General features: G+C 36.6%; 1 protein-coding gene across 6 annotated transcripts in view; it reads right to left on the reverse strand.

Moving 5' to 3' along the window:
* Nucleotides 1-24735, reverse strand: part of EXOC6B (exocyst complex component 6B) — a 600511-nt gene that overhangs the window by 496129 nt on the left and 79647 nt on the right. The window contains exon 1 of one of the 6 annotated variants that reach the window (XM_044392300.3): nt 19336-19389. The exons of the other annotated variants lie outside the window; for them this stretch is intronic. The gene's annotated coding sequence lies outside the window, so the exon portion shown is untranslated. Of the gene's footprint in view, nt 1-19335; nt 19390-24735 lie in introns of those variants that run through there. 6 annotated transcript variants of the gene reach the window in all.

Genomic DNA, 24735 nt, shown 5'->3' on the forward strand with positions numbered 1-24735 from the left:
ACCCAAGAAGATGAAGCAACTTGACAAATTCACATAGCTAGAAAGTGTCCTCTGTGGTACATCGGTCTGTCTCCTTTTCAAGCAAAGAAAGCATAAAAGTCCCATGAACCCCTAAGATGTCAGAGTTGAAAGAGGTCTTGGAGATGGAATACAAAGCTCTTATTGTAAAATGGAGGAAACTTAAGCCAAGGAAATTTAAAATGCCATAGTCAAAATTACATTGCTTGTTACTAATACATCTGGACCTGACTCTCAAAGAAAACACAATTAGGAAAAGTTAATACCAGACACAAAGCTTACATGGTTTTAAAAAAGGGACACACACACACACACACACACACACACACACACACTCTTATACTTCTACTTCAGGATGAGTCAGTTCCTATCCAATCATGGTTATTCCATTCCCATGTCAGTGACCAGTTAATAAGCGACACAACTTTCACCAATGGGAAGTAAGGAGAAGTCTTGAAGTGAAGATTCAAGAAGAGGTTTTCTTTCCTGAAGGGCGCAGGAAAAGAAACCGCTTTTCCTACTTAACACACTTTCGGATACAATGCTTGGGGATGCAGCAACCATCCCGAGGTGAGAGGAGATGCTGCCAATACTCTGAAGATGGCAAGGGGAAAATTGGAAAATACCTGGGTCCTTGATGATAACCAATACTGAAACAGTCCTAGACTCCAACGTCATAGTACGTGAGTTAATAAATTTCCTATTTTGAGGGAAATTTCCAATTTTTAGTAAGATTCCTATTTCCACTTTCTCTCAATATTCTGCTACTTGGAAAGGAAAGTATCCTAAAAGCACCACATTGTTCAGTCTTCAAAGGTAGCAAGCCAATCGGAGAAAAAGCCAACAGCAAATCAAAGTCTACAACACAATGCTAAGGAAACCTGTTCCCAGGACTGCTAGACGGCTCTTCCCATTTTCTTCCAAGAGTTAACTCCTATTCACTCTACAAATCTCAGTTTGCACCTTACTTTTTCTAGGAAAACTACTCTAGCTACATAGACTCTGTTACGTGTTCTTCCTTGCTTTTAACGCCATCACAGAATTTACGAAACTATATTCTGATTGCCCATTCACTTGTCAATTTCTCCTTACTAGAACATTAATCTCCTTGTGGGCAGAGACTGTGTCTTGGCCATTTTATCTCCAGCTCCTAGCACAGAGGAGATCCTTCACGTATGCTGAGGATGGGAAAAGAGAAGGAAAGGTAGGAGACTAAGACAGGGGTTTTTGATTGTCTCAAAGACAGATGCAAAGTGCACCACATCAAACAAAGTTTAGCTGTTGAGATGTTTTTAGAACCAAGGAGAACTTCAAGACACAAAGACTGAGCATTTTTTCTTTTTGTTTTTGATTAATCCAAGAAAAAATTCCAGAGTTTATTCTGGTCTTTTCTTTTTCATATATATTTTTTTTAACTTCTGTCATGGTTTTCGTCCCGAAACATTTTCTTCTCATTAAGTTCCATAAAAGCATCATTAGTATTTTTGTTTATTCCAAAAGTTAAAAATAAAGTGGAAAAACAGATTTGAGCATGATGTTGAAAGAGAAACTGCAGAAGGTCAAGTGGAGTTTAAGGTCCTTTTCTCCTCTTACTTCAGTTTATCTATCAATTTAATTCAGACCTTACCATGGTAATTTGGATGCTCAGAGTACATAAAGGTGAAAGTAGATCACTGTATATCATCATCAAGGACAGGGGAAGCATATGCTGGTTAAGGAAGTCTAAGCTGAAGACTGTACCCAAATGTTCTCGTACTGCCACAGGAGATCAAATACATTCAAATCCTTCTTTCACCCCGCAGACACCAAGGTTTACAACTGGCTTTACCAAATAGCCCATGCAACCAAAAGAATGTTGTGATGGAGATCCCCCTTAAGGCAGAAAGGGAACCCCACACTTCTATGATGGCTATTTTCAGAGGGATAAAAACAGGGTGGAGAAGTTTCAACTGGCATCTAGCCAAAGAGCCTACTAAAAACCTGGTATTGTTTAAACAACACAGGAAAGTGGAGAAGGGGAACTTGTCACAAAACATCAGTCAAATCAACAACAGTCTATTAGAAAATAAACTAATGAAAGCAAGGAAACTCCAAATTAAAGATACAGAGATCACCATAACTGCTACCATGATAACGTCACACTATTAGAACAATTAATCACCCTAAGTAACTGAAGACACGTATTAATTGAAGAAATTCTTCAGAGTCTCCATCTTTAATATTATGGTTCCAGTGACAGAGATCATAAAGCTATTAATACAGAGAAACAAACCAAGTGGAGGCAGGGTATTGGAAACATTGAAGTAAACAGTCCCGGTCTCTTTAGGCATATAGATTTAAAGTAGGCCTAAAAAAATTAGACCAACCAACTTTCCCAAAATCACTAAATCAAACTATAAATAATGTTACAGATGTCATTTGTAGATGTGAATGTTTTGTATAATACATATGTACATGTGTATGTGCATTATATAGTATGTATGCAACATATATGTGTGTGATGTACACACATATGCACAAATACACACACACACACACACACACACACCTTTCTAATTTTCTGAGAAAGAACAAGACTTTCCAACATCACATTCAATTCCTCGTCCAATTTCATCTGCTAGGGGTTGTTTACCGACACCCCGTGGCCAAAGTGACCACGATTTAAAGCTCTGTAAATCTATAAGCAATTTAAGACCCTGAAGAAGGGTGAATAAACAGTATCAGAATAGCTCCCATCCTAAAAAGTAATGAAGAACAAAGTTGGCAAAATAAGATCAAGTTCCAGGAACAATACGGAAGATTGGATATACCATGAAAAAACTTTCTACTACTAAACTCCCAGAACTGCTGGGATTAAGTTTCTAAACCTTTTTTAGTGCATGGCTAAGGAAAAAGCAAAATAAGGAAAATTTCCAGAGGCTAAAACAAAACTGGAACCGGAATCCAGATTCTACCAATCCCCTATAACCTAATGCTTCTATTTGATAGCCATATACAGAAAAAGAAGCCCACAAAAGGTGGAAAGTCCAGTCAGAGGCCTCCAGAAGAAAAAAAGGCAAGATACCCAAGGGCTACCCTTACTGAAAGAAAGGTAGAAAAACTCTTCCCCGTAAGAATTAAAGGAATCAGTAGTTTCATAAAGGGAGGCTGCAAGGAAAGTTACCTGTCTGGGCCTTGACCTTGGTCAGGGGATGGGGGAAATCTCCCATGATAACATGAAGCCACAAGATAGCCTTTTCAAAGAAGGGAGGCCCATATTCATACTATTAATACTATCGTTGTGGTCTGAGGTATCTCAAATTAAGAATTTATTTTAGGGGCACCTGGGTGGCACAGTCGGTTGAGCACCCACCCTTGGTTTCAGCTCACGTCTGATCTCAGGGTCAGGGAATCCAGCCCCGAGATAGGCTCTGTGCTCAGCGGCCAATCTGCTTGAGTTTCTCTCTCTCTCTCCGCTCCTCCCCTTGCTTGCACACATGCTCACACTCTCTCTCTCTCTCAAATAAATAAATAAATAAATAAATAAATACCGTTATATTAAAATCTCTGTTCTGATAATTTTCCTTCTGGCATCCTTTCTCTTACTCTCTTTCTCCTCTCACACCTACAAGTCTTAAAAGAACAATCTATACCCACTGCCTCCATTTCCTCAAATTGGACCTGCTCTTCAAAACAGTATAACCTGTTTCTTACCCATATCACCCCAATGAACTTATTCTTGCTAAGATCAATAAAAGCCTAGGGGTGCCTGGGTGGCTCAGTCAGTTAAGCGTCTGCCTTTGGCTCGGGTCATGACCTCGGGGTCCTAGGATCGAGCCCCACATAAGGCTCCCTGCTCAACAGGGAATCTGCTTCTCCCTCGCCCTCTGCCCCTCCCTCCTGCTTCTGCACTCATGTTCACTCTCTCTCTCAAATAAATAACTAAAATCTCTAAAACATAAATTAATTTTAAAAATAAAAGCCTAATTGTCAAATCAAATATTCACTCTTCAGTTCATTTACTTGACTCCTCTTTTGTATATGCCACCACTACTCATTCCCTTTCTCTGAAGTATCTACTCCCACAGCTTCCGTGACATTCCCCTTCTCAGTCTCCACCAATTCTTCTTCTTTCTGGCTCTCAACACCTGTTTGGCCTTCATCTCCTCTCACTCTTATGTATACTCGCTCAGAAACATCATAAATACTTCAGTTTTACTATTAATTAAACATCTTTGGTTCCCAAATCAATAATGCCAAGGTTATCTCTGTCAAATCCTATAAACCCAAATATCCAACCACCATTCATCCTCAAAAACATCTCAAAGTGTGCATGTCAAAAGTTGAAATCATCAGCCTGCCACCCAAACCTCCAATTCCCTCCTATATTCACCATCTCAATTGAAAGTACCAACACCCATCCAGTCACCCAAATTAGAAATGTGTAAGTTAACCTTGACTCCTCACCCCACCTCACACCTCTCTCCAGCTAATCAATCACCAAGACCAACTGATTCTGACTCAAAAACCTCTCTTCCGTGCTGTTCTTCCTCCCTATCCTGCCCTGCTACTGCCCTGGCTCATGTCCTCATTATCTCTCTTAACAACTGTTTCGTCTCCCTCCTTATTTCCCTAACAATCCACGTTCAATACTTCTTTCACAGTGATCTTCTTTAAATGAAATACGATCATGGGGCACCTGGCTGGCTCAGTCGGTTAAGCCTCATGATCTCAGGCTTGCAAGATCAAGCCCGCATCAGGCTCTATGCTGGGCGTGGAGCCTGATTAAGATTCTCTCTCCCTCTGCCCTCTAAAATAAAATAAATGAAATATGATTATGAAATACACACACTCCCTTTTAGAATTAAGCCCTGCCTCAGGGTCAAGTCAAAGTCCCTAACATCATATATAAGCCCTCTTCATGTGCAGACTTATCTCCGAACACTCTGCACATTGTCTCTACAACTCCACTTGAAGTTCCTTGAGTGTGCTCAGTAGTCCCTCTGCCCAGAATCTTCTTACTATCACTTTATCTGGCAAACTCCTACTCATCCTTCAAGATTCAGCTCAAAATTCACTTCTGTAAAACCTCCCTCCTTACTACAACTACCATAACCTGGTATAGAAGCTTCCCTCCTCACCAACTGAGTAGAACCTAAGAAATTTTCATAAAACCTGAGAGAATTTAAGCTTTCGTGTAAATGCCTCCTGACAGTGAGGATTGTGAGTTCATTCTTTGAAGACGCATACTGAAGGTTTGACTTTTCTCCTACCTACTGATATCCTGGCATTAGGCATCTTTTCCCACAAGAAGCCAATTTCATCTATTATAAAAATCCGTTGCGGCACGTAATAGTACAGTTTATTAAGGAATACATTTAATAAATATCTATTTTTAAAAATGAAGAATCAAAATCTGTTGAAGCACCTAGCCCTACCCTTGATCGACAATTGATACAGGATAAGCAGTACCCTTAACACCCACAGCATCCTCATTTACCACCTTGGCCTCATTTTGACCCCGTGTAAACATAAACTGGCCTTGAACCTATAAAACCACGTGTGGTTTGAGGTAAATTTCACCAGAGGTACTATCATCCTGCTTTGCCCCCTTAAGGTTCTTCAACAAATGCCTAGTATTATTCTAGAAATGAATAGGCACCACCACTAAGGCCATTTACTGATGGAAAGCTGAGTCAACACTCTTCTGTTCTGAAATGTTTATTTGTTCATATTTTTGAGAGGGTACTACACTGAGCACTCTACATCGCAATGATTTATTTACATGTCTATCTTCCCTACAGGACCTTGAGTTCCTTGAGGGTTTACTCCTGGAACAACGCCCATATCCCACAGAGAAGGCATTATAAAGTGACAAAGGGTCTAAAGCAGTGCCTGAAAATGTTTCAACATTTAAACTCTCTCCAAAGACAAGCATTCGAGTTAACAATAAACATTCATATTTAAAAAGTAAGTTCAAGTTATAGCAGCGCAAATAATTTGTACCTTCAGCTACAATGCAAAATAGAAAAAGAAGGAATCGGAGGAAGAAAAGAAGGAACTTAGAGAGTTCAAGGAAATCTACTATAGGAGAAGAGAAGTGTCTGGGAATAATTTGTTATTTCCCCAGCTCTCCTCTAACCTTCCCTGGAAGCTAGGAGAAAGATGATTAAACAGCAACAAGACTCTGAAGGGAACTGGTGTTTCTGGCCCTTGTTGCCAGCAGAAGGGGGAGGGTGACAGCAGTCCCTAAGGGCTTTTAGAAAAAATTGCTTCCAGGTGGAAATTTTTTATGGTACTGTGCAGCCTGGAGCCATTTTTTGCTTTCCTTCTTAACTACTGATGATTAAACCATGGACAATCAGGCTACAATGGAAACAGTTAGATAACTCCCAAACATCATGGTTATATGCTCCAAATTACCAAGCGAACTCTCAAAGGAGAGAAAAAATTTGTTGGCAAAGTCCTTTTATATAAGGGGGAGAGTGGGGTACAGTCTGTTAAAGATTTGTATTTGGGAAAACATAAAAGTAGTCAAGAACTCTGTATCATAATAATAAACATCAGTCTCACACCACAACTAGACATTGTAACGTACAGTCATGGAGAGCTGAACAAAGAGCAACGCTAGATGTCCTGTTATTTAGCAATTTTTCATCATTTCAACCTGGATTAAGTGTTCCATTAAACGATTATCATAGCCGTATGCAGAGAAATCCTACCACACATCATGCGGGACAGCTAAGTCAATTTATACCTGATCGTGGTTCTGAAAAATGTCTGAGGTGTGTGTCTGAGTTTGTAATGATGGCTCAAGAATATCAGGGGAAAGTTACTCACAGTACCAACCCATAAGCAAAGCATAGGAAATTAGGGGTCAATCATTCTACCTCCCAGCAATTCAATCTAGAAAATCTTACCATATTGATACCACCCACGACATTAATGGATAAATCCAGCTCAAAACTATAATAGTAAAAATAAGCATTTAAAAGATATATACCACACTCTCTGTTGAACATTCTGCATACACATTATCGCTCAAAGATAATCCCACTGGAGTAATCATTACCATCATTTCACACTTCCTGACACTGCTGGTACACAGAAACACTTACCTTCCCCAGGCGGCCATCAAGGATAAGATGAAAGGAAAAGGATGAGAGGGAGAAAGAGGAAGATGAGACGGAGGATGACGGCAAGGGGGAGGTGAAGCATAAATACACCAAAATAATACAAATGGCAATGTTTAGATAATGCAATTGTGACTTTTTTCTTTCTACTTTTCTGTAACTTTAGATTTTCTTTAAATAAACATGTTTTGCTTTTATCATTGAAAAAAGGAAATGCATTTTTAAAAGTCTACAATAGCACCTAGTTCATAATAGATAGATGTTCAATAAAATGTAAATTGAAATAAAAAACAAAAACAACCACTTCAGGGTAACTTGGGGTCTCATGTTTAATAATTATCCAAAAATCAAATAAATGTTAAAAAAAATAGAATGAGAATTTCTTCTCACAATCTAACCTCTACAAACCTAAGAAGCATTCACCACTGGTCAGAATTTTTTAAATTCAGTAGCTTTTCTACATTCTAACCTTCTCTTCTTATTGATCATAATCTCAAAATGTATTTTAAAACATAAATATATATGATCCCCCGAAATTCTCAATTTGAAAATTGATGTAGCAGCTCCCTAGGGCCCTTCCATTGCAACTATGAGCCCAACCAATTAATGTTCCTTCACGAGCCTTCAAATGGGAGGGGAATAGGGAAGCTTCAGTGGTTATTATGGAACTTCTGATATATTACTAAATAATTTGATTTGTGAACAGGAAAAGTAGGCCATTTTCTGTTGTTTCCTATTCCACTAACATGACATTCAAAGAACTCCCTACTAATATCATAGGGCTATTTGCAAAATAACCTTCATGTTTTAGACAAAAATACATCAGGACACGCCATTCCTCTCACACCATGAGGGCCATGTTTCCATTAGGAATCAATGCTGTGTGCTTTTTTCATAGAAGCATTTGTTTAAGAACATTACAGGCTAGGCCATTTTAAAGATCTCACTTTAATATAAAAATGTACAGAAAATGGGAATTTCAGAGATGATCCAACCCAAATTCACAGACATGAGTTCAATTTTTTCTAGGTATCTCTATCACATACTTCTCCAGCTTTTGTTGAAACAACTGTAGTAAAAGAAAGTTCATCATGAGGCGACTGATCCTGTTTCAATGGCTGTTGCAAAGTTCTTATACAAAAATAAAATCTGCCTTCCTATAATTTTCAACATCTATCTTATTTTTGCCCTCAAAGGACCACTGAGAACAAGTCCTTGATCCCTCCCTTCCCTTCTCCAGACTAAACAATCTCAAATTATTCAACTATTCCACATATAAACAGCCTTTCAATTCAGGTTTTTACCCTCTGGACACGTTCCAGTAGTCAACATTCTTCTTAAAATGTAATAAAACAGGCAGTATGGGACAATGGTCAAGAGCACAGGCGTCAAAGCCAAGACTTCCTGGATGCAAGTTTGGTTCTGCTACTTATTAATTGTGTGACTTTGGGCAAGTTATTAAACTTCTCTATGTTTAAGTTTCCACATCTGTAAAATGCAGATAATAATAGCAACCACTTCATACAGTTGTTGCGTGAAGATTAAATGGCATAATAGAAGTAAAGCATTCAAAACAATAACTGGCACACAAAAAGTATGCTATAAATATTAGCAGTTTTAAAATCAAGCATGGTCAAGCTAGGGGAAAAAAGACACATCTCCGTTAACTTTTTTTACTCACCTTCTATTAAAATAGTCTAACAATAATGCTTTAGCAGTTTTGGCAGTTATATCATGCCGCATATTGAGCTTAAAGTCACATAAAATCTTTTAACTTGCTTATATAATGCTGTACTCAGTTGATATCCTAAATCTACAACTTACTACCTTACAATTAGAGTCTGTTTTTCCAGTCTTCTGAGATCTTCTGAGACAATTATTTTGTCATCCAACCTTCCATTTCCATGTTTCCCTTTGTTATGTGGGTACATAAATACTGTCACAAAAGAAAACTGTACTATGGAGAAGGGCAGAAACCTGAGCAACTCTTAAGATCTAAGACAGAAGAGCCCTAGAAAACACCAACACATAAAACTGTGAGATTTTCTGGTTCCATTTTAAGGGGGAAGGAGAAACCATTAATCACATAAAGTCAAATAGAAAGCTTGAAAAAGTTAATGTTCAGTCTTAAAAAAAAAAAGTCCAGGTTATAGAAGAAGTCCCCAACACCACTTCCTTTAGCCAACATTCAGCCCCCCAACTGCGTCCAACTTGGAGAGAACTTGTCATGAGCCAAAGCTTTTAATGTCCCTCCCTTTTGAAGGCACAATGGAAACAATTCCCCAGAACAAAGGAGTTGCGTCAGAGAGCTCTCTGCTCTTTCAAGTTGGAAGGACAGTTGATTCACACCATGTGTCAGAGAGAAACACCAATTAGAACACCAAGTGAGATAAATTTTAGGCCTTCTAAGCTGTTTAATATTAAACTGTAATAAATCATCTTTACAGCAAATTATAAACAAAATATTTTGTTTACCCTCCCTCTCATATGCATCTTCCCTTGAAAAGAAATTCTAAGAGAATTCATAATTCCAAGGTCACATATTCTCCATCAAGAAATCATTTTCAAATGTTAGCATCCAGAATCAATGATCTGGTTCATACTTCCAAAACACTTCCCTGCCGTATCACAATTAGCCCCGCCATATGGCCTTGTGTGTTCCAAAACAGGATTAGTTTAGTGATGGTCATGGTCTTTGATTAAGATCTCACTTGTCATTAACTGTCTCTACATTAAGTCATCTTAGTGTCTACTCTAGTCAATAATTTTACTTTATACCTAGACCATGAAAACAAATATCTATGTAGATTTATTTGGAAAAATGGTCCTAAAACAATCAAAATAAAATTTAACAGAATGAGTGATACCAAAACTCAAGCATAAAGGTTGGGGAAAGACTAGCTTAACGTGTTAAGAAACATGTTTCTGAAAAGTGAGGTTACTAAAACTACAAGATTGGTTCAATAAAAGGAATTAAGGAATTATAATGAGTAACTGTGGGGAAAGTAAATTGCCTTCCTTTGAGGATTGACCCTGCAATTAAAATTTGTTAGCCATTTGTCTGAAGTCTAGTGCACATTTTCACCATTCATCTATTATCAATTATCTATTATCAATCCATCTGGTCTGGATCCTATAATTTCTTAAAGAATCTGCTACCCCATACAAGTTAACTCTGCGGTCAACAAAATAATGATCTAATATGGCCCCAACATCACTAAAAAAACAAAGACTGCTTACCAATACAGAGTTATGTTTAGCTTAATCCCCCAAAGCTCTGACTATCATTATCACATTCTAGGTCTCCAATCTACAGAGTAACTTGATTATTTACTTCATAAAGAAAAATGGGGGCAATTTTTTTCAATGTTCAAGAAACACTAAACTATAAGAAAAAAACTTTTAAAAGGCAGGAGAAACTTGACTATTAAATAATAAAATAAAATGACCACAGCAACTTAAATAGAAACCATTGCTATATTATGTAGGTTAGACATTTTTCCATCATAGGTTCATTTAATAAATATTTACTGAGAATTTACTAAAAAAAAAAAAAAAAAAGACAAGAATGTTTACTTTTAGGAGCTCATACTGTAATTAGTAAGGAAAGACTGAAGGAAATACAATCAAAGGCAATTATAAACCTGTACAGAAATTAATATAAAGGTTAAATCTGTACACTTTGCATTATAGTAATATAAAATAATGCTCGGTGTCGAACTGGACTAGTTAGAAAAAGATTCCTGGAGTTGCTGAAAATCAGTAATAAAGGGGGAAAAAGGTGCCTTAAATGCAACAGAGGAGGAAAACACAAAAAAACAAAATAAAATTACTGCAGACTTGTCATCCAAATTATGTAAGTAAGCAGACAGTGGAAAGCTATTCTTAAAGTGTCAAAGGAGAAACTGTAGACCTTGAATTCTCTATGCAGCAAACATATTCTTCAAAACCTAAGGATAAATAAAGACTTTTTTCAGACGAAATCTTACAGAATTTGCTGCCAGCAGACCTGCACTAAAAGAAACATTAAAGGAAGCTCTTGCAACAAAAAGAAAATGAAATCAGGTCAAAATATGGATCCACAAAGGCACAAAAAGCACAGGAAATGGTAAATATAAAAATTTTTATCATTTTTTAACTTAAACTATAACAATATTTAAACCAAAAATAGTTAGCAATGAATTGTAGAATTTATAACATATATAGAAGTAAAAATATATGCTAGCAGTACCTGAAGGTCACTGGGGGAAATGAAAATATACTGTTGAAAGGATCTGATGTCACACATGAACAGGCATGATACCATTTGAAGGTGGACTATTGGCTAATCAAATCAGGCTGCTGTAACAAATTATCATGGACTGGGCGGCTTTTTTTTTTTTTTTTTTTTAGATTTTTATTTATTTATTCATTTGAGAGAGAGAAAATGAGAGAGAGAGCACAAGAGGGGGGAGACTCAGAGGGAGAAGCAGACTCCCTGCTGAGCAGGGAGCCCAACTCGGGGCTCGATCCTGGGACTCCAGGATCATGACCTGAGCCAAAGGCAGTCACCTAATCAACTGAGCCACCCAGGCGCCCATGGATTAGATGGCTTAAACAACATTTATTTCTCACAGTTCAGGAAACTAAGAAGCCCAAGATCAAGACACTGGCAAATCCAGGGTTGGTAAGGGCTCACTTCCTGGTTTACCAGACAGCCATCTTCTCATTGTATCCTCACATTGCAGACAGCAGAGATAAAGACCAAGCTCTCATGTCTCTTCTCAAAAGAGCACAAATCCCATTCATGAGGGCTCCATCTTCCTGATCTAACTACCTCCCAAAGGCTCCACCTCCTAATACCATCACATTGAGGGTTAGGAATATTAACATATGAGTTTTGAAAAGACATAAAATATTCAGGCCACAGCAACTGTGATTAAGTGAAAGATGCATATTGTAATCCCTATAGCAAGCACTAAAAAAATAAATAAATAAAACAAAAAGGTATACCTAATAAGCCAATAATGTAGTACACCAGAATCCTAAAATATATTTGGTTAAACTCATTTAGTTAAAGAAAGTAAGAAAAGAGAAAAGGGGGACAAAAAAATGGAGCAAATGAAAAATAGCAAGATAACAGATTCTAATTTAAGTCAAATAGGTAATGATATTAATGTAAATGGTTTCCTCTTTTCCTGCTTTCTTTTTAACTAATTGAGGATACCTCCATTTCCCCCTTCCCATCTTTTCAGCTACTGCTGTCATTCCTTTGTGAGGTGCCTTGGTGTAGTTTTGTTGCTTATGTTTATCCTGCTTGAAGATCTTTAAGCTTCTTGGATTTCTATTCTAATTTTCCAGAAAAAAAACAAAAAACAAAAAAAACTTTAAACTCTCCTAAATGATTCTGGTTTTAATTTTCTGGCGGTAAGCCCATACCTGTAAAAACTATGATAATATTGCTGCTGTCTTTTTTTCAGTTTTATATATCATCTACTTTCTGCTATAACCAGATCAGACTTACCCTCATTCCATATGATTTCTCTCCCTCTCTTCTCAATATACTTATACCAGTAAGGTAATCAGAAATTAAAGAAACAAAATGCTGGAGACCAGGGAAAAATAAGAAGAGCTGAGCCAACACTCTTTAGTCACTTTTTCCCCTCAAGGCATTTGCTAAATCTGTGCACAAGTAAAGAAGCTAAGTTTCCAGTAAAGAAACTGAGCAGAAGGCCATGATTAAGAGGTACAGGAATCAGTTTTTGACTGTTTTTGTGGAGCTGAAGTGACATAAATTAGAGACGTTAGAGGTAAAGATCCTGGAGAGGAAAAATGGGAAGAAAACAACACTGTTCTATGCTTCCCTCAACACACTTGCTGGATTCTTAAACTACACATGGCAAGAGGCTAAGAAGACAAGAAAACACAGGACAGGGTGTTAGGTAGTTTTGAGGTAAGGAGGAAATAAAGATTAGATCAATATCTGAAAGAAGAGGTACTAATCATCACCCCAAGGCTCTTTGTGATGTGGTATCATAAGGCAGTACTGTATCAGAGACAGCCACAGCCTTACCAGAGCCCAGCCCTGGTTAGCAAGCTCTGACTGGCCTGAGAAGATCACTGCCACTCTATCTGCCTTACAAACAAAGAGGCAGGAGGAATGAACCTCTTCTTAGAGAAGATAAGGTTATCCAGAGCCTCCAGAATTTTTTTATCCCCATCCAGTCCAAAATCACCGGGCATGCTAAAAGAGAGTATCACATGACAGAAAGTCAAGATCCACTGATGATCCAGATATTGACATTATCATGAAAGGACTTTAAAATAGTTATGATTAATAACAAGGGGAAAAAAGGGAAAAGATTAACAAAATTGATGAAAAGACAGAAAATTTCACCAGAGCCTTAAAATCTGTATTATTTAAAAATTGAGGGGAAAAATTCAGAAGTAAAAACTATGATTTTTAAAATTAAGAACTACAGGGGTGGTTTATCAGCACGAGAGGATGAATGAAGATAAATCAATAGAAAATATCTAGATTAAAGCATGAAAAGGAAAATAAAAGGATGTAAAATATGGACGACCACAAGAAACATGAGGCATATGGCACACAGTCAAAAGGCCCACCACGGAAGTTCTCAAACTTTTTTCACCTAAGGATATTTTCATACTTTAAAAAAATACTGAGGGCCCCAAGAACTTTTGCATATATGGTTATATTTATTGACATTTGTCACATTAAAAATTAAAACTAAAAAAGACTTTTTTTTTTTAGATTTTATTTGAGAGAGACAGAGACAGCACGAGCAGGAGAAGGGAGACAGGGACAAGCAGACGCCTGCTGAGCGTGGAGTCCGACTGGGAGCTCTATCCCAGGACCCTGAGATCAAGACCTGAGCCAAAGTCAGATGCTTAACCAACTGAGTCATCCACGCGCCCCAAAACAAACAAAGAATTTAAACATAAGAATACATAAACAGGGGCGCCTGGGTGGCACAGCGGTTGGGCGTCTGCCTTCGGCTCAGGGCGTGATCCTGGCGTTATGGGATCGAGCCCCACATCAGGCTCCTCCGCTGTGAGCCTGCTTCTTCCTCTCCCACTCCCCCTGCTTGTGTTCCCTCTCTCGCTGGCTGTCTCTATCTCTGTCAAATAAATAAATAAAATCTTTTAAAAAAAAAAGAATACATAAACAGTATCACATCAGCCATTAAAACAATGTTTTCTTCATATATCACGTAGCCTCTGGGATACTATACTATATACTCCTGCAGAAATGTGAGTAAAAGAAGCAAATAACATCTTAGTGATATTACAAAAATAGTTTTGAATTTGTGACTCCCATGAAAGGAGTTAAGCCTTTCTGTTACAGGGCAGAAACAGTATCTGAAGACACCACAGTCAACTGCTTCCCAAAACTAATGAAAGACATCCCTCCATAGTTTCAAGCCCTATAAACCCTGAGCATGATTACAAAGAAAACTATACCCTAGCACATCACAGTAAAACTCCGGAACACCAAAAACAATGGAGAATATATTAAAGGAACAACAATAATATTAAGAGCTGACTTTTAAACAGAAAAAAGTTCATCAAACAACAATTGAATGATACCTTGGCAGTTCCTCAAAAAAATTAAACATGAAATTACCATGTGATCCAGCAACTCCACTTGTAGGCATACAAATGAAAGCAGGGACTCAAAGAAATATTTCTACAGCTATGTTCATAGCAGCATTATTCACAAGAGCCAGCAGGAAGAAGCAACCCAAGTCTTCACTGACAGATGAATGGATAAACAAAATGCACACACAAGATAAAATATTATTCAGCCTTAAAAAGGAAGGAAATTCTGGCGTATGTTACAACATGGATAAACCTCAAAGACATATATGCTAAGCGAACGAAACCAGTCACAAAAGAACAAATACTGTATGATTCCATTTGTATGAAGTACCCAGAACAGTCAGATTCATAGAGACAGAAAGGAGAATAGTGGCTGCCAGGGGCAGAGGGGAGGGAGGAGTGGGGAGTCATTGTTTAACGGGTACAGTCCGGGAACACTAGGAAAGTTCTGGAGGTGGATAATGGTGATGGCTGTACAACAATGTGAATACACGGAATGCCACTAAACTGTATACTTGAAAATGGCTAAAATAGTAAATTTTATGTTACACATGTTTTACCACAATTTCAAAAGAACTAAGATAAAATAAAGACATTTTTCATACAAACAAGCAAAAACATGAAAAATGTCAGTAGTAAACTGGCACTAAAAGAAATGTTAAAGAGTTCTTCATGCAAAAACAAAGTAATCTCAGAATGAAGCATAAAATGGTGGAAGAAATGAAAATCAACCAAAAAGGGTAAACATTAATGATTGCTGACTCTACAAAATAATAAGGAAAATTTCTTATGGACACTAAATGACATGTAAAATTAAAATCCATGACAGCAATAGTTTAAGAGGTAGGAGAGAATAAATGAAAACAAAGTGTTCTATGGTCCTAGCAGTGTCAAGGAAGTAATCAAAGTAATAATTTATATTACACTCCATGAGTCAAAGACACACACTGTATCCTTAGAGTAATTCCTAAAGATTAAAAAAAGAACCAATGAACGGGGGGGAAAAAAATATCTGTTTTCAAGAAAAGAAAATCCAAGATTTTCAGCTCAACCAAGCTCTCTTTTGAGTATAATGTCTACGTACAGAGCAGCCATTCTGAATATACAATTAACTGAAAAATTTGTTCACACAAATCCTTATTAAGGCAACTACTAGAGAAGGAACGCCAACCAAACTAAATGACGGGACAAACGTCAACCAGAAAGGCTGGCAGTACTGGATGAACATATGTAACTGCAACTCTAAGACAAAAACAAGATCAGATTAAAGGGACAAAACATAGTATATAAAAACAGTATGTAAAAATTATACAACTAATAGGAGTGCCTGGGTGGTGCAGTTGGTTAAGCATTCAACTCTTCATTCCAGCTCAGGACGTGATCTCAGGGTCCTGAGATGGAGCCCCACATCGGGCTCCGCCCTCAGCACAGAGTCTGCTTAAGACTTTCCCTCCCTCTCCCTCTGCCCATCCTCCCTACACTTTCTCTCTCTCTCTCAAATAAATAGAATGTCTTTAAAAAAATTATACAACTAATAAAAACAAAAAAGAAAAGATAGAAAGTAGCATAAGCTGGTAGATTGCTTCATACCTAATAACTGGGAATCAAAGCTAAGGAAATCAGGTACAGGTCTACAATCCCTAAGCTAAAAAGTCTTGCAACAAAAATGTTTCATAATTCAGGATTTTGCAGATTTTAAAAAGTAAATATTGTGCATTTTATAACATCCCAGTGAGGTCTTAAGAAGCATTCTCTAATCTATCACATTAGTATTTCTGTAGCAAAACGGAGGAATATTTACGCGAAGGTAAATACAAAGCCTATCACTATCTCAGGTCAACACCTGTCAGGGTTTGTTGCCAAATGAATTTAGACAAGTTTAACAACAAATGGTTTTCTGGGCCTTTGGATTTTTGAACTGCAAATGAGAGATTATAGGCTAGCAGAATTCTAAGCATACAAGACCATAAAGTAAAACACTGCAATAACATTATTGACTCATACTTAATGGTAAAGAAAAGAGAAAGAGGAATAAAATACAGTGGTTTTACTGTCAAATGAGGAACCAATAAATACTACCTTAAAAACAGAGAGAGGGAAAAAAGAGGGAATTGAGGATACCATACAAAGAAACCACAAAAACAAAAATTCAATTTCTTTTTTTTTTTTAAGATTTTATTTATCTGACAGGGAGAGAATGAGCAGGGTGAAGGGCAGAGGGAGAAGAAGACTCCCTGATGAGCAGGGAGTCAGGGGTTTCGATTCCAGGACTGCAGGATCATGACCTGAGCCGAAGGCAGCCACTCAACCAACTGAGCTTCCCAGGCGCCCCCAAAAATACAATTCCTTTTTAATTCAAAGAAAAAAAGACCATGAGATATGGCTTCACAGGAGTATCTTCCTCCCTGCTCCCTGCACAAAAAAACAAAAAACAAAACAAAAACAAAAAAAAAACCCACTTCTTTTACTTAATACTAAGTTATTGTTAAGTGACTACAGTACTCTGAATTCCCAAGTTATCTTACTTGCAGAGTAAATTGCTGATGAGCATAAAAATCACTAGGGGGCAGCAGAGTACAAAGAGTGTCCCCTGAAAAGTGGTAAAAAAAAAAAAAATCAAAGTACTTACATGGCTAGAGTACCAACTGCTCAAAATATTTTAGTCATTCTCTAGCACAATAAAACACTCACCAATTAACCTGTAAAATCTGCTTCTCAGAGATTCATTATATTACTGCATAATTTTTTAATTTTTATCTTTAAATAATTTTATATTGCATGGATAGTAGAGAACTCCCGTATAGCCTTTATGCAGAATTCACCAATTTGTAAGTTTGCCACATTTGTTTTTATCATTCTTCATATATATATATATATATATATATATATATATATATACACACATACATGTATTTTTGTTTTGCTAAATCATTCGAGAATACGTTGCATACACTGTGCCCTTAAAACTGCAATGTGTATTTCTTCTCTTACCTAGAACTATAGCAGTTACCAAATTCAAGAAAATTACATTGATACCATTATAAGTTATGACAAAGTCCATATTCCAATTTTGTCAACTGTCCCAATAATGTTCTTTAGAGCATTTTCATTTCTTTTTAGAGGGTATCCAATCCAGGACCATGCATTAGATTCAGTTGCCACATCTCTTCAGTTTCTTTTCATCCAAACAGCAGTTCAGAAACTTTTTAGACACAAAACCCCTTTACATTATTAACTGAGGACCCTAAAGAACTTTGTTTATATGGATTATACATATACATATATATGTATACACATGCTGTATCAGAAATTAAAACTGAGAGAGTATAAAATATTAATTCATTTAAAATTAACCCATTATACATGTTAAAGAATATATTTTATGATAAATAATTATATATTCCAAAACAAAAAACAGAAGAGTTTATTTTACATTCATACAAACCTCTTTAATGTCTAGCTTAACAGAAAACGTCTGGATCTGAATCCACTGCAATGTAGGGTTTTGGTTGCAGGATATGAAGAAAATCCTTGCATATATGCAGTTGGAAAAACTACAATGTATTTCTAAAGCTTTTCCAGGTATTTATATATATACATATCTACAAATTTATGATACAAACTCAAAACGTTGTGGGTTTCAGAATAGAATCCATTGGTCTTAAACTTTGAAAAATCTTTTACCCATATACGATTTCATAACATCAGGCATTGGTCATCTGAAAAATACTGGCTCACTGGGTTTTGTAAGTCTTCCAAATGTTGACATATTTCATTACCCAGTATCAAAAACTCACATTTATCAATATCTCATAAGCAAAGTTTCTAAGTACTGGCAATCTTAAGAAGGGCAACAGGCCACATCTTTAGAAATATAAAGGGAGCAATAGTAAATCCCACACAAATAGTGCAAATGATAAACCGGTTGTGCTACAGAACACAATAGTAAAGATGGACTTAAAATCTAATCACAGTAAACAGTATTACGGTATCAGTGCACATCTGAATGGCAAAAACAAAAAAACAAAAAAAGGGGACAAATCAAAATCTCCCAAAGCCGGTTAAACTGGATCTCTCATGCGTTACTAGTGGGAATGTACAAAACAATACAGCCACTCAGGAAAACAGTCTGGCCGCTTCCTAAAAAACTAAACATATACTTATCGTAAAATCCAACAACTGCACTCCTGGGTATTTATTCCAGAAAAATAACCACTTATGTTGGCCAAAAATAAAAAAAAATTTTTTTTGTATGCAAACACTCACAGCGGCTTTATCCATAATACTCAAGGAAAGGTTCTTTCTCCTCTTGGCACCAAATATGTGCTGTCTTTACCAACACCAATTCTCTGATTCTCTGACCCCAAGGGGATGTCTGACAATTCAATTCTGACACTAACTACTGGAGTAAAGGTCAGACACCACAAGTTGAGGGCTTAGTTCCGTAAGAATGCCCCCACTTCAGACACCAGCAACACTAGGGTACCCAACCTACTCACATTTCTGCCTGAACAACTACAAATTCAGGGGATCCTATACCCCTCTTCCAGATCAGGTTTAATAACTCACTACAACAACTCACAGAACTTAGGACAGCACTTACCACTACTGGTTTATTATAAAGGATACACCTCAGGAACAGCCAAAAGAAAGAGATCTAGAAAGCAGATGTGGGAGAAAAGGGTGTAAGCAGCTTCCATGCCATCCCCAGGCACTTCACCTTCCTAAGCATTTTCATGTGTTCATCGACTCAGAAGCTCACCAAATCCTTTCTTCAGGGAATTTTATGATTGATCACATCACTGGGTCATTGGTGATTGGACTCCATCTCCAGCCTCCTTCCCCTCCCTAAGGGCTGGGGGATGGGGCTAAAAGCTATAACCCTCTAATCAAGGCTAAGTCTCTCTGGTGACCAGCCCCCATTCTAAGCTATCTAAGCGCCCACCAAGAGTCACTTCATTAGCATAAATTGAAAGGGGTTGGTTAGGAATAACAAAAGATGCTCCTATCACTCAAGAAATTCCAAGAGTTTTAGGAGCTCTGAGCCAGGAACCAGAGACAAAGAACTAATATATATTTTATATTGTACCACATATATTTCGTATTGTAGCACAGCTAAGAAACTGGCAACAGCCTAGATGTCCTTCCAACAAGTGAGTGGTTAGACTGTGACCTCTATCTATATCATGGAATACTACTCGGCAACAAAAAGGAATAAATTATTAAAACACAGAACTGCTTGGATGAATCTCCAGAGAATTACACTGAGTGAAAAGAGAGTCCGATCCCAAAAGGTAACTAACACATACTGTATGATTCCATTTATAAAACAATTTTGAAACAACAAAACTTCACAACTGGAGAGAGATTAGTAATTACTAGGAGTGGGGTGGGGCAGCAGGGAGGTGAATGTAATAATAAAAGGGTAATTCAAGAGATCCTTATGGTGACGAAACTGTTCAGTTACTGATTGTGGTGGTAAATATACCAACTTACATGAGATAAAATTGTACAAAACTAAATACATATACACAGATGACCTCATGTTAGACTCAGAAATCTGACTAATACTGGTGAATTGTATCATGCCAACATCTTAGTTGTAATATTGTACTACTGTTTTACAGAATGTTACTACTGGCAGGAAACTGGGTAAAGAGTACATGGGATCTTTCTGTTACTTCTTACCACTATGTAAACCTACAATGATCTTAACAGAATTATCAATTTAAAAAGTCAATACAATATACCTAAAGAAAATTCAGAATACTGCTTTTTTAATTTTCATGTAAGAAAGGTCCTTTTAAGCAAGACATAACACTCAGAAGCCACAAGGGGAAAAGACTGGCAGATTTTACTACAAAAGTACATTAAAGTTCTGTATAAAAGTCAAAAAACAAAAGAGGAAATGTATTTATAAAACAATATAATAAATGGTTAATAAACATGATATATAAAGATTCCTACAAATCAGTAAATAAAAGCAAACAATCCAGTAGAAAAAACTTGATAAAGTTTATGAGGTTCCAACTGATAGCAAAAGAAATAAAACTGGTCAATATGCATAAGAAAAGATGCCCAACTTCTCTGATCATTAGAATTGTAAATAAAAACAAAAACCAGATACTATACAATAGTGCTCACCAGCATCAATAAATGTTAGTTAGCTTCCTATCCCTCTTGCCTTCAGGCTTTGCCAGGAAGGAAGCTCAATATTTTGAATGCTGCATATGAGCAAGCCCCAGCAGTGTCTGGAACATAGCAGGGACTCAATAAGTATTTATTGAGTGAATAAATGAATGTGGTTCCTCAAAAGTCAGGGGCAAAAATGGCAGGGTAAAAAACCAAAAGTCCATCCTTCCACGAAAGTAATGAATAAGCTGGTAAGAATGATCAGAATCGGGTGCCTGGATGGCTCAGTCAGTTAAGCATCTGCCTTCAGCTCAGGTCATGATCCCAGGGTCCTGGGATGGGGCCCTATGTCAGGCTCTCTGCTCAGTAACCTGCTCTGCCCTCTCCCTCTGCCTGCCACTCCCCCTGCCTGTACGTGCTCTCTCTCTCTGTCAAATAAATAAATAAAATCTTTAAAAAAAAAAAAAAAAGAAGAAGAAGAAGAAGAAAGAAAGAAAGAAAAAAGAATGGTCAGAATCAACCATCTCAGAACTCCTGATACTAATCAAAGGCTTGCTGTGACCAAGGGAATGATTAATCAATAAAAAACAGCTAAATCTCAGTATTTATTTAAGAATATCTCCATCAAATGATTAGCTGACCACTAAATAAAGGAACAGATGCTTCAGTGGCCACACTCAACAAATAAAACAGACTTAACAAAATTAGCTCCAAAAATTCAAACAAACAAGTATGACAAGCAGCAACAACAAACCCTGGGAAGGGTTCTACATGATGACATTCAAACTGTCTGGTTTTCAACAAAAAATTATGAGCCATGCAAAGAAACAATAAAGTATGGACCAGATCTGGGAAAAAAAGTAAATAATAAAAACTGTCCCCAAAGAAACTAAGACCATGGATTTACTGGCCAAAGACTTCAATCAACTACTTTAAATATGCTCAAAGAGCTAAAAGAAACTACAGACAAAGACCTAAAGGAACCATGAGAATAATGTCTCACCAAATAGAGAATGTCAATAAAGAGATGAAAATTACAAAAAAATAAAAAATAAAATGGGAATTCTAGAGTTGAAAAGTATAATAATTGAAATAAAAAATTTACTATATGGGTTTAATAGCAGCTTGAAGTAGACAAATAATCAACTAACTTGATGACAAATCAACTGAAATTATCTAGTCTGAGGCACAGAAAGGAAAAATATTCTGAGGAGCAGAAAGAAAAAAGAAAAATGAAACAGCTAAGACACTTATACCAACATACACATTACAAAAGTCCCAGAAAGAAAGGAGAGACAAAAAGGAACAAGAAGAATATTTGAAGAAATAAGGGATAAAAATTCCCAAAACTTGATGAAAGACATGAAAATATGCATTCAAAAAGATCAACAAAGTCCAAACAGGGTAAACTTAAAAGAAATCCAGATTAAAGGACATTATAATAAAACTGTCAAAAGACAGAATCTTGAAAGTAGCAAGAAACATGATTTGTCATGTACTGGGAAGTCTCAGTAAGATTAACAGCCAATTTCTCATCAGAAACCACAGAGGCCAGAAAGGAGTGAGATGACATATTCAAAGTGCTAAGAGAGAAAAATATTAAGCAAGAATTAATTATCTGGCAAAATTATCCTGTAAAATTGAGTTGAAATTAAGACATTCTTAGCTAAATAAAAACTGAAAGAGTCCATCATTGGTAAACCTGCCCTATGAGAAACACTAAAAAGAATACTTCAGGCTGAAATGAAAAGATAGCGACACAAATGCCTATGAGGAAAACATCAGTAAAGGTTAACTACATGGGTAAATATAAAAGTCAGTATTAATGTACTTTTGGTTTGTAACTCCTCTTTTTTCCTATCTGATTTAAAAAACAACTGTACAGGGCGCCTGGGTAGCGCAGTCGTTAAGCGTCTGCCTTCGGCTCAGGGCATGATCCCAGCGTTCCAGATCGAGTCCCACATCGGGCTCCTCTGCTGGGAGTCTGCTTCTTCCCCTCCCACTCCCCTGCTGTGTTCTCTCTCTCGCTGGCTGTCTGTCACATAAATAAATAAAAATCTTTAAAATAAATAAATAAATAAAAATAAAAAAATTTAAAAAAACTGTACAAACAATAATTCTAATCTGTTTTGGTGGGCACACAATGTATTAATTAAAATGTAATTTGTGACAACAGAAAGGGAGGAGGAAATTACGTAGAAGAAAAGTTTTTGTACACTATTGAATTCAAGTTGGGAGAACACTTGAATTGTAATCCCCAAGGGTGACCACTAAGAAAATAAGTGTAAAATATATAGTAAAAGAAAAGAGAATGGAATCAAAGTATTAAAACTAGAAAATACCTAATACAAAAGAATAATCGAGAGATTGAGGAAGAGAAAAAATATACAAGACATATGAAGCAAACAGCAAAATGGCAAAAGTAAATCCTTCCTTACCAATAATGTCAATAAATGAAAATGGACTTATCTTTTAAACTAAAAGGCAGAGATTGATGAAATGGATTTAAAACGAAACAGGAGCACCTGGGTCACTCAGTCAGTTGAGTGTCCAGCTCTTTGTTTCAGCTCAGGTCATGATCTCAGCTTCATAGGATCAAGCCCTGCATCGGGCTCCATGCTCAGTGCGGAATCTGCTTCTCTCTCTCCCCCTCTCCCTCTGTCCCTACCCCCGCTCACGCTCTCTCTCAATGAAATAAATCTTTAAAAAATGATAAAATAAAACAAAACAAAAACAAAACAGAAAACACATGATCCAACTATACACTGTCTAAAAGACACTCATTTTAGATCCAAAGAAACAAAAGTAAGTTGAAATCTAAAGGATAGAAAAAGATATTCCATGCACACAGTAACCAAAGATTAACAGGACAAACCAAAAGAGTTGAGTTTAGACAAAATAAACCTGAAGATAAAAATAATTGCAAAAGGAAAAAAAAGGACATTATATAATGATAAAACAGCCAATCCATCAAGATGATATGATAATTATAAGATACACAGCATAATGGTAGTAGTTTGTCATCTCTACTTTAGAGGTTCAGAAAACTAGTACTCAAACACTAGTCTGCAGACTCCTTTTTCTACAATAATGTACTATCTACAATAGAAACAGAATCAACTCTTCAGTGCATTAATAGGAATTAACATACTAATAATGAAAACACGGTCCTGTTTCATATTGATAAAGAGTCTCTCATTGATCTTTAGCCTGTTTATACCAGTCACCTTTTCAACTCAGGAAAGGGATATACTAATTGCACTAACCAACACATTCAAGCCAAAAACTGTAAACCAAGATTCGCCTTTAGTCATCTCACATTCCTTCTGAACACATCACATTTTTGAGTTAACAGCTATCATACTCAAGCAATGTTTTTCCCAAAATGCCATGTTTCAGAGGAAAGTTAAGATCACCAGCAAACTCAAAGTTTATTTTCTTAATGTTTGTGAGTTTTCTAAAAAAGTGCTGAAGTTCAAAACATAATATAAAAAACAGATTAGTGAGAAAAGCAGGATACAAAATCCATGACACCTGTCCGTATATTACCACAATAAATATATACAGTGTATATGTCAATAAATAATGTAATATAAACATTACAGTATTTATAGCCATAATATTCAGGGGCACCCGGCTGGCTCAGTCAGTAGAGCATGCAACAATTGATCTCGGGACTGTAAATTCAAGCCCCACTTTGGGTATAGAGATTACTAAAAAAATAAAATCTTTAAAAAGTAACAACAATAACATTTATTACATGTTTACTACTTAAAAAGGACTGTTCTAAACATTATTTATGTATTATCTTACTTAACCTGAAACCATCCCATGATATAGGGTAATAGTATTATCTTCATTTTTATATACA

This window comes from Ursus arctos, unplaced genomic scaffold (genome assembly GCF_023065955.2).
Source record: "Ursus arctos isolate Adak ecotype North America unplaced genomic scaffold, UrsArc2.0 scaffold_8, whole genome shotgun sequence".
NCBI classification, from domain to species: domain Eukaryota; kingdom Metazoa; phylum Chordata; class Mammalia; order Carnivora; family Ursidae; genus Ursus; species Ursus arctos.